Below are 10,496 nucleotides of genomic sequence, written 5' to 3'. Positions count from 1 at the left end.
TTTTGTTGAGCAGAAGTCGCGATCCTTAGGCAATCCCATCTTCGGCAAGTTACCCTGTATGGAGAAGGAAGCCTCCGTTAACAAAGAGAAGAGGTTGAAGCCCAGAAATGACAAGCCTGGTTCAAAGAATTTAAGTCTCGCTACCATTTCTGAAAAGAATTCTGACGGTCAAGTACGTCCCGTATCTTCGTCAACGGGTAGCAAGTTTGCTTCAGCTGAAACCGCCAAAGGTTTTTTCTTCTGTCGTGCTTCCCACCATTTGTCCGATTGTTCTGATTTTGCGAAAGCATCCAATCAAGATCGTTTTGATTTCGTAATGAAAAAGAGGCTATGCTTCGCTTGCTTAAGAGCTTGTCATCAATCCAGAGAATGTCAAAAGAGGAAACCTTGTTACTACTGCGGTGGACCACATGCCACAGTTATGCACGTAGAGCAATTTGGTGAGAGACATTCACGGTCCAAACCAGAATCTCCTAGTGATGCACCTGTTGGGAGAAGTGAGACTCGATCTCAGGATAGCACAAGTCAAGGCAACTCCGAGGAGAGAAGCACCCCGCACTTCTGTGGCCTAACGTCTCTGGAGGGTTCCATAACGGCCTTGCCTATTGTGCCCGTGAAGTTCTAAAGTCAAAGGAAGTCCTTGTTCCATTGTTATGCGCTCTTGGATAATGGTTCCAATTCTACCTTCTGCTCGTTCAGCCTTCTGGAACGTCTGGGAATAGGTGGCAAGAAAACGAAACTTAAATTGACTACCATTGGAAGAGGTGAAGAAGTAGACAGCTTTATTGTTAAGGATTTGCAAATTTCTGACCTAGATGAGAACGTTGTCATTCCTTTGCATGAGATGCTAGCCAGACCGGTTATGCCAGTTTCAAAAGATGAAATCCCTAAACAAGAAGACGTTGAACGGTGGCCACATTTACGAGGATACGTCGAGCTTACAGAATTAGACTCCCAAGTAGAACTGTTGATCGGCGCCAATGTTCCTGAAGCCCTTCAGCCCAGAGAAGTTATCCCTGCTGCTAATGGAGGTCCATACGCGACTAGAGTGGACCTCGGCTGGGTTATTAACGGCCCTACCGGACGAAAGTTGAGGTATGTCCCCTCATGTTTCTTTGTGAAATCCATGGAAGCTCATCCTATGTGCGTTGCCTGTGCTGACTTTGCTGATACATCCCTCAGTGACGACGTTTGCTTATCCAGAGATGATCTGAAATTCATGAACATCGTTAAAGATTCAGCCATGCAGTGCGAAGATTGTCATTATCAGATTTCGCTTCCTTTGAAGAATCCGTCCATGAAGATGCCGGAGAATAGAGTTCAGGCAGAACGAAGGATTGCTCATTTGAAACGAAAGCTCTTGGGGAATGGAAAGTTCCGAGAAGACTATGTTACTTCTCTTGAAGGTGTGATTAAAGAAGGCTTCGCTGAGAAAGTTCCCCTCGCTGACCTCAGAAGAGCGGACAGCAAGGTTTGGTATATATCGCACCATGGCGTATATCATCACAAGAAGCCGGAGAAATTAAGAGTTGTTTTTGATTGCTCTGCTCAGTTTCGTGGAACTTCCCTAAACAGTGAGCTTTTCCAAGGTCCAGACTTAACCAATAACCTTGTACGGGTGCTGATTCGTTTCCGCCAGGATCAAGTTGCAGTGATACGAGACATTAAATCTATGTTTCATCAAATGCGCGTCCCAGTAGCTGATGGCGATCTTCTTCGTTTCCTGTGGTGGCCCTCTGGTGACTTAAATCAAGAATTAACAGAGTACAGAATGACGGTACATTTGTTTGGTGCTGTCTCGTCTCCTAGTTGTGCGAACTTCGCAATTCGCAAGAACGCGGAAGATCTCAAGCATGAATTTCCCTCCAATGTTGTCAATACCGTTTTGAGAAATTTCTACGTTGACGACTGACTTAAATCTTTACCGTCAAGTAGTGCAGCGATTAAGCACGTGGATGACTTACGAAAGCTTATGTTGAGAGGAGGCTTCTGTTTCACGAAATGGGTTAGTAACGACCGGAAAGTCTTAGAGTCAATTCCAATTCACGACAGAGCCAAAGATGTCAAAGAGTTGGACCTAGCCAAAGATGCTCTTCCCACCGAGAGAGCCTTAGGCGTATCATGGTGCGTAGAGAACGACAAGTTTGGCTTCAAGGTCAACGTTAAGGAGCGACCATGTACAAGGCGTGGAATACTATCTATCGTCAGTTCGATATATGATCCTTTAGGAATGGCTGTACCTTTCATCTTACCCGCCAAACTACTTCTCCAAGATTTGTGTAGAAAGGGCCTTGCTTGGGACGATGAGATTCCTGACAATTACTCATCTCAATGTGGTTCCTGGCTGCATGGGTTACCGAAGCTTTCCAAATTCTCAGTCCACAGACATGTCAAGCCCCCTGACTTTTGGAAGAATTACTAGAAGCCAAATTCATCACTTTTGCGATGCCTCTCTTATCTTCGCCTTGTCAACTCGAATGGTCGGATTCATTGTTCTTTTCTCATCGGGAAATCCCGCCTCGCTCCTCTGAAACAGACGACTATCCCCAGATTGGAATTAGCAGCTGCTACAGTATCGACTCGCCTGAACAAAATGTTAAAGAAAGAATTGGAAATGCCCATTGACACAATCACTTTCTGGACGGATAGCATGACTGTGATACGCTACATCGAAAACGAATCGAAGCGATTCCATACTTAAGTTAGATCCAATAATGGTCCAGGGCCTCCTCCGTGTTGGCGGACGACTGAGGATAGCCACCCTGTCTGAGGATTCGAAGCATCAGATCATTATCCCGAGGGATTCTCATCTCGCTCGTCTCCTTGTTTTCCATTTTCATGAGAAAAGCGGTCATTCCGGAAGAGAATACGTCTTAGCCCTATTGCGTGAAAAGTTCTGGTTAATCCGCACAAACTTTGTGGAATTGAATTCCGTTGTAAGAAGCGTACTATCCTCCTGCTTTGGTTGCAAAAGGCGTCATGCCTCTTCTGGCGAACAAACGATGGCAGATCTACCACCTGCAAGAGTCTCCTCGGACCAGCCTCCCTTCAATTGCGTACGAGTAGACTATTTTGGCCCGTTTCTTGTACGCCAAAAGAGGAGCCAAGTGAAGCGCTATGGAGTGATTTTCACCTGCTTAGCCCTACGAGCTGTTCACTTGGAAATGTCCCACTCATTGGACACTGATTCCTTTATTTTCGCTCTGAGGCGTTTTATTGCCCGAAGAGGTCAAGTGGAAGAAATTTGCTCTGACAATGGTACAAACTTCGTTGGAGGCGAAAAGGAGCTCCATGTTATGATCGAAAGCTGGAACCAGGTTGCGATCCACCAAAGTCTCCTCCAGAAAGGAATTGCGTGGATCTTTAACCCTCCATCGGCCTCTCATCATGATGGTGTGTGGGAAAGGCTAATAAGATCGACCCGAAAGATTATTGGTGGCTTAGTGAAGGAACAGAACCTCGATGATGAAAGCCTCCAGACCCTGATGTGTGAAGCAGAAAGTATCATCGATGGAAGACCTTTAACGACAGTCTCAAATGGTCCAAGAGATTTGGAACTTCATACACCAAATCATTTGCTTCTTCTTCGTCAAGACACGCCTCTTCCTCCTGGGAAAAACGACATCCTATCAAGAAGAAGATGGCGACCGGTACAATATTTGGCGGACGTTTTTTGGAAACGTTGGAAAAAAGAATATCTGCCTCTGCTACAGCAACGACAGAAGTGGTTTAAACCTGAAAGAAATTTTGCAATTGGGGATATCGTTATCATCGTTGATGAATCTACATTCAGGAATATGTGGCCGATGGGCCATTTCCGAGTTGCTGTGAACCTCACTATGAAAGCGAGGCTAACTGCAAAACTTTTCATATGAAAATTAGTTTTGTTTGCATATGAATGAAAACTAATTTTCATAACAAAAGCTTTGCACTTAGCCTCGCTTTCATAATGAGGCTCGATGCAACTCGGAAATGGCCTATTGGTCGTATCACAGAAGTTTTTCCCGACAAGCAACAGTTGGTCCGTCGTGTGAAAGTTCGGACGAAGAAACTCAACTTTACTTCGACCCATCTCCAAGCTATGCCTTTTGGAATCTTGTGAACATTCAGAAGGAACACTTTAATAGAAAAGAAAGTCAAGTCTTTTCCAAATCTACCGCATATATGACATTTTTCCCAGTCATAGAAATTTAAAGAGACATTTAATTCTTTAGTGTTAGTTTAAGAGTGTGCATGTGCATTATAATGTTTCACATAGATGTAAACGCAAAGTTTCCGCCTTTCCATTTAGGGGCCGGAATGTAGGCACGAAAATTTAGATTTTTGTTGTTTTGTATGTCGGCGTCACGTATTTCTATAGGTCATTAGCGTTCTGGTTTTTCGTTCCTCGTTTATTAGTTTTTTTTTCACTCCGTTGCCCTTTGTACTTAGTTTCTCGTTCATTAGTCTTCTTTGTTTTCTTAGGATGTTTTCGTACTCGCTAGTTTTATTTTGCATAATGCTATATATAGGTTACTTGTTAGTTTTGTTTTGTTGCTCATATTGCGTAAGTCGTTCTAGTTCTAATTCTAGTTAAGTTCAGTTCCGTTTTAAGTGAAGCTTCTAAAGTCAAGTTCCAAGTTCTAAGTGTTTTTCTTGTCGTCACATTCGTCTTGTAAGTATTCGTCGTTTTTTTCGCTTGTCGTTTTTTATTCGCATTGTCATTTTCTTTTTCATTGTTAATTTATTTATCTCTGTCATTTTTTGTTATTTTCAGTTACCTTACCTTACCTTTCGTACTTGCTTTGGTTAATACAATGTTTGGTTTGTGTACGAGTTAACACGTTTACGACAACAGTCAGATAGTAGAAATTGTTTACTCTCTCGTTACCAAACGATCGCAAAACGCTGTGCTTCCATACGACCACAAAAGTTGTCCTCCGTGCGTTCGTTTTAAGACAGGTTTGTACCCCACGATTTACCTGCCCGACTGTATCAGAGCACAAATCGTATATACGGGTATTTAGACACCAGGGGCAGATTCACGAAGCCCTCTCAAGTTATGATGTATCCTTGGTATTGTTTTCTTGACAAACCCCTCTTGTTGGAATAACAACAGGCTATTGTCCAGAAACATGCTTAACTTAGGAGCGCTTCGGGAATCTGTCCTCAGAACTTGATTTTGAGTTTTGATAGGCGTGGCGGTTTCTATGAGAATGTTAGCCCTATCCTAGAGAAATAATCCGTGGGATAACGACTGATTTTCTGAATCAGACCGATATTCATCTTATGAATCGGCTGTAAACCGACAGATGAAAGTGCAAACCGCTGCCCGCGGCCTTTAGGCAACGGAACTGGCCGAGTGTGAAATATTGTGGTACCGGTATGTGTTTCGCTAGCATGATCACAAAACATTAATTTCTCCGGCGATATTTCTCTGTCACAACTTTTCAAGGATAAATTCATTGCCTCAATCAGGTTCCATCAGGATGAAGGTTTTCTCAGAAAAGAAGAAATCTAATCTTTTTGGCTGTACCGTACGCGTGGGGCGCTGGAACATCTCGTTTGTCCGCGCCGTGTGTCATATTCCGGTTTGTCAAAAACAAGAAAAATCAATCGTCTGGTATCATTTGCGACCAAGTTGAAACCAGGCTGATGTAAATGAAAAAAAAAAATAAATGAAATAAAATCTTGAAGTGGATGTGACATTACTAGATCTTGTTACTCGGGCCGTGTGGCCACGAGTTAAGTTCTCGGTCACGTTGGTTTTTTTTTTTTTTGCGTCGCGATTGTCCAAGAGATAATGCATAAGACTCTGTATATGACCAAATGACGTTTCACATACAAGATGGCGGATGCAAGACAAATGACTAAAAATAAGACTTAAGCATTCCTAAAGAGAAGTGTCTCGGAAATTCTTAAGAGCGGCTTTCCACAAATATCGACCAAGTGGTGGCACAAGTCAAAAAATCGATTTCGTTCATATTTTGCTCATAGGTATTTCCTAGTGAGAAACAAACTGAGCTGTAGTTAGTTTTTCAAAATACCGCTTCCTTTCGAGTAAATATGCAAAAAACGATTTTGTCTCAGTTGAGCTCAAAGTCCGCTTTCGGCGGGATGGAATTTTCCTTAACTTTCGACGGCTTGCGTATCAATCCGCAGACTGTTACTAACCTTCAAATGACATTTATTGCTTTATTAGATCTTCCTCTTCTGTTTCACGGGAAAACATTTAAACCTAAGTTACTTTTACGTCAGAAATAGGTTAAGAAGAACATGCTATAAATGCAAGTTTTAAACAACCACATTTTAGCACTAAAACATTACCAATTTTACCCATGGGCGATAACTTAGATTTCCCTATAATGACTTTCATTCACTGTATACCTATTTATCATAATATAAAAACAAAGCTCTGGGTAAATGAAAATAAATGACCCGCTAGGCTTCAGATTTGTCAGCATTTTCTTGAGATTTGGCGATTGAAGCGCAAAAAAGATGGCGTGACAGACTGTCACGAGTACAAATAGTTTTTCTTATTGGAAAAAAAATAATGAAGCGACATTTTTAAAAGGAAGCATTTTTCATTCGCAGTAGAAGAATCTTTGGATCGAAAGTTCGGTAGCGTTACTGACCAATATATATTGCGGCTGCTTTTTATAGATGGAAATTCCTGAGTATCCGTTCGCTCTGATGAGGAGTCCAATTCATTATTGTGGCTGAATGTTGTGTTAAAACAAATAATTGGAAAATTTCTTTTCCTCTTTCTTTATCACTGCCATGGATAAATCAAAATGGAAATAGGTTAAACGCAGCAGATTTAAACTACATTAACCTGATAAAAAGTTTCGACTGTTATGGTAAACTGCATCGTTTGCGTGAAATATACGTGAGAAAGCACACGCACACACGGCGAAAACAACAACAACAAAAAAACCAGGCAGAATTCTGAACGTTTCTCAGGGAAAAAGTAATAACGATAAAAACCGTAACAAATTTAATGAAACCAAGATAGTGGTCAATACTCGTGTTATTAACAATGTTATTTTGCTGCGCTCAGTTTTGATTCTGAAATATTCTTTGTGTGAAGATGAACGTAATTAACTAATCAGATTTTTGAACGTCGCAGTTTTGGACCTATGAATAAATTTAATCAGTATTACACCAGAGAAACAGTCAGGAACTGTAAACAAAACGGCGAGCATGGAAGTTTGCTGTTCTTTTAAGTCGATAGTTGGTGGGCCATGTTCGTTTACTCGCAGAGACAGAACAAGGTCCAGCGAGATAGTACCTCTGCTGTCCTGAGTGTGTCCTGTACAACGAATATTGACCACCACAAGTTATGTTATGGTTTTCAAGATGTAGGGAACGAGGGCCATGTTTTCAACGCCAGAAAATATCAAGACAATGACGATTTGGGCTTAGCTGTTGAGAAACTTTTATCACCAAAGACACTTATCGGGCCCGGTAAATTACCGGGACTTTCGAGAAACGGGCCCCAGGGCTTATTAGCCGCGGCAGTTTACGGTATTCCTGGATAAATAGGAGAGAAGGTAGACACAGAAATACCAAATATGGCAGCCGTAGCATGTCCTTATTGCTACTTCGGCCGTCAAATTTGGTCGGTACGTTTATTAATTAAGTCCCACATCTGATAGAGAGGAAAGGACCTCTTTCTGGAGAGAAACGAAAAAGAACTAACTGAACAGAGCATATGTGTCAACAATATTAAGTCACGAATGATTTAAGGTGGCCGAACACAGTTTGCGCACGCTTTACAGATTCTGTTAGTGATGCTATTAAGCACGCGCTAGGGTTGTGGTAAGCAAACACTATCGATCCCTCGATTTTATACCAAATGGATCACAAAGGTAAGTCTTGCTCTTAAAATAACTTAGTTTCTCGCCAAACAAAGAAAGTGAGTTCACAATGAGCTAAGCCTTTTTGTACGCTTTTCATCTTTGCTGAGAATACCTAATTAAAAGCCACGCATGCGCATTTGAGAAAAAGATTGTGACTGGTTGTTTTAATGGCAATGAACTGTTTTCTAAGGAACTGCTCTAAAAGTGTAACTTGCCTACAAACCAAAAACCAGGGCGGGGGGGGGGGGGGGGGGGGGTCAGCAGCGAGGCCTGGATCCGAGTTTGCATGATCGCCCCAGTTAAGAAATTTGGCCGAGCGAGACTAAGTACCGATTTTTTGATAAACAAACATGGCGGCGATTTTATGTGAAGGCGCGTCTGTGCGGATTCGCAATTCGACGTCCAAACATCACAGGAAAGTTTCGGTCTCTCTTTTACCTGAAGTTTGGTCAACAAGAGGGATCACGGATGCAAATTCTGCAGCGAAAAACGAAAATACTGTAACCAACGACTAGCTGACCCACATAGTTCACAGGGCTAGACCAGTAAGACTTCTTCCATTCCACTTTATCGTTACCTTCCCTATAGATTTTTTCATTTAAGTACACTGTACAGCAACTACCCACTGGGAGTCAACAAACTGTGGAGGTTCTGGTGATCTAATTTTCTGTTTTGCTCAAGTTAAATTGTTACTGTCATACTCTCAACAACAGATTTTTCTTCTCTAATCTCTTCTAAATGGTAAGCAGTTGAGAGGTGATGTTAGCAGCATTTTGCTCTTCAACTTTGCCAAGTGAGCCACAAATATTGACTTTTGAATTCATTATGTATGCTTGGTAATAAATCTCATCATTTTAAAGAGGTGAAGTTATCTTTCATTAATTTAGATTTTGTCTGTCTGGGGTGAGAACTGGAACATAAAAGAGGCTGCAGGGCGCAGCAATACTCCAGCCAGTCATTACACTGTGCAAGTGTGTGAAAATGTGCAGTAATTGCATAATTTTACAATATGCTAATTACACTTGACCATGTTACACAATATGTACCAATTAAACAGTATTGCAGTATGTTACAGTTCTGATGTATATTGTCATGTTTTGATGACATAATTATACTGCAGAGTAATGTGGTCAGCTGCTAGAAACACTTCAGTAATCAAGGGGTGATAATTTAGATTGTCTTCTTTGAAATGGCTGTTCAATACATAGAGAAACCATGGCTGATTTACCATCCCGGAATCTATTTGGTACTGTATCTCCCTTGCAGTTGGGTTTTAGGGTGTATAACCAGTAGTCCCATTTTGGCACCCACCAATGGGGGAAAACTACCATACCGATACAGGTGTTCATGGACATCTGTATTGTAAAGGGTGACAGGTAATACAATAATATTTACATGTACCTTCCAAGGGTTCTGCACATGCATGTGGTTTTTGCAAGATCTCAGTGTACACATATATTGTTCACCCGGTGCTACTGAACTCAACTTCCCAATTTTTAGCACGAGAGAATAAGGACCTGAATGTCTTTCCACCTAAGTTAATCTCCCCATACAGACAAGAGATAAACACCCTTGCAACCGCTCATACAAACCTGGTAGCTCTATTCACAATAATGTTGAGCAATCTTCTTCTGAGATCTTTATCAGCTATCCTTTCCAGTTGCAAAATTTTCTTATCTAAAAATTTCTTAAGGACTCTAGCCGTTTTCCCTGTGTATGCATTTAAACAACTTGTGCATTAAAATTAAACTTACAGGAATAACTGTCGTCAGGCAACATTTAAACAGAGGGAGAATTCCATAAAATAAACATGCTGTTTCATTCGTAACGACGCTTTCAACAGTTGGTACGCATAAAATGTGGGACAAATACTTTTTATAAGCTTAAATTAAAGTTCCAAGCCGATCTTGAGAAATAAGCTTACATTCTGGGCTTTCGCGATGACAGTCGTGAAACACTGCGTGGCTTCTAGTTTCTTCGGAACTGAACAAGAATCGAAATTGAACTCTACTATTTTGTCGACGTACAATATCTTCCTGAGACGACGAAAACCATAATCGTTCGCTACATTACAAATCATATTCTTCACCACATACACTCGCTGAAAACATGTCGCTCGCAATTTCATTGCTGACGACTCTACTAACCGAAAACAAAGCTGGCGTCTCATTCCAGCGGTCTTGATTAATCGCAGTGTTCAAACTTTGTACTACCGCAAAATAACATGCTAACAGTAAAGTAACAATGGTCAACTTAATACGAATGCGTTTTCCACCGTCGAGTCGCCACAGACAAAATAGCATGAATCCTTCGCATTTCGCACATGCTCATTACGGTTTTCGAATGATTGACAGATTTCTTTACTGGGGCGATCATCACTTTCCGAAAAGCGGTAAGATCAAAGGTAGCTGCAAGCCCCCCCTGCCAAAAACAAAATCTAACAGAGGGTATCTTCAAAAAACATTAAAGTGCAAAACCAACATTTACAGGATATCTGTCTGTTAAAATTACATGAAAGCAGCGTCACTATGTCAGTATTTTGTGAGTTTTTCTGGGTACAAAAAATGGAAAAATCTAATGAGTGCATTTTCTAAAAATTAAGAAAAACCATTATTTGTGGACGGTTAATAGCTTGATGCGTTGCCATGGCAACGG

The sequence above is a fragment of the Pavona decussata genome, unplaced genomic scaffold (assembly GCF_977016875.1).
Source record: "Pavona decussata unplaced genomic scaffold, jaPavDecu1.1 SCAFFOLD_273, whole genome shotgun sequence".
Taxonomy (NCBI): domain Eukaryota; kingdom Metazoa; phylum Cnidaria; class Anthozoa; order Scleractinia; family Agariciidae; genus Pavona; species Pavona decussata.
Note: the sequence above shows the minus strand (reverse complement) of the source record.